Consider the following 963-nt stretch of genomic DNA (forward strand, 5'->3'; position numbering starts at 1 on the left):
TGAATAATAAAAATCGTGAATAATATTGTATTGTAAGGCTAACCAGAAATTTCGATGCCGATAAAACCAATCTCTCTCAATATACATATATACAGTAAACCCGTTGTGAGGTTTACCCTTAGGATCAGCATTTGATAACTTTTTCGGGACCCTTTCGTAATAAGACCTAAAACCTTACACGCATATCTCATTCGTATCAATGTTATCATCTAAATTGTATTTTCCCGAGGCAGTTCGGCGTTATGTAGCCTTCTAAATTCTCCGGTTAACATATCCTTTGTTGTTGAAATACTTTGTTTTGAAAAACATTAATGAGCTACTGTTACGGTTGCCACGGTGAAATAAAAACTCTATCGATATCTGCGAGACAAGGGGTGTTATGGTTGTCATGATGAAAAATAAACACGAGCAATATGTTTAAACGAGTAGGTTTTAGTTTTGTGAAGGTGACAGTTTGATTTTTGAACACGTTACGACTGTTCAATATGAAGTGGTGATAGTTTGTCACAGGCCCTGTGTCTTTAATGTTTGAATCAAAATATCACCATATGAGAAATGTTTTGTTTTTAAAAATTATGGTGTTCTACTTCAATGGACGGTGATTAACACTAGTAGTGGGGATATAGTGCAATGCGTGGCAACGCTTCTTCAGCACATTCTGGGTAGGCGAGTGGTAGCGGGGGTAATCTTCATACTTATGGGGAAGGTGAGACGGTGACCGGAAAGGAAATATAGGGCAACTTTGTGTTCTGCCAGGAGTACACCCAAAGACTACGTGGGGTTTGAACTAAATTTTATTTTGTTTTTATTTTATATTCGGTTTTATACTCTTTTGTATAATAATGTAAATTTAGTTAATAAGGTTAAGCATTTAAGTTAAGGCTAAGTCAACCTATAAGTTTTAGTTGTTTTATTAATTGATGACAATTTTTTTTTTCCTTTTTCATTCTGTGTACATATATT

At 34.8% G+C, this 963-nt stretch overlaps 1 protein-coding gene across 2 annotated transcripts in view; it reads right to left on the bottom strand.

Annotated features, from left to right (window-relative positions):
• The window catches only part of LOC106692632 (cardioacceleratory peptide receptor), a 533,326-nt gene that overhangs the window by 470,237 nt on the left and 62,126 nt on the right, over nt 1-963 (bottom strand). The window lies entirely within an intron of this gene.

This window comes from Halyomorpha halys, unplaced genomic scaffold (assembly GCF_000696795.3).
Source record: "Halyomorpha halys isolate HHAL.00 unplaced genomic scaffold, Hhal_1.1 Scaffold64.1, whole genome shotgun sequence".
In the NCBI taxonomy this organism is placed as follows: Eukaryota; Metazoa; Arthropoda; class Insecta; order Hemiptera; family Pentatomidae; genus Halyomorpha; species Halyomorpha halys.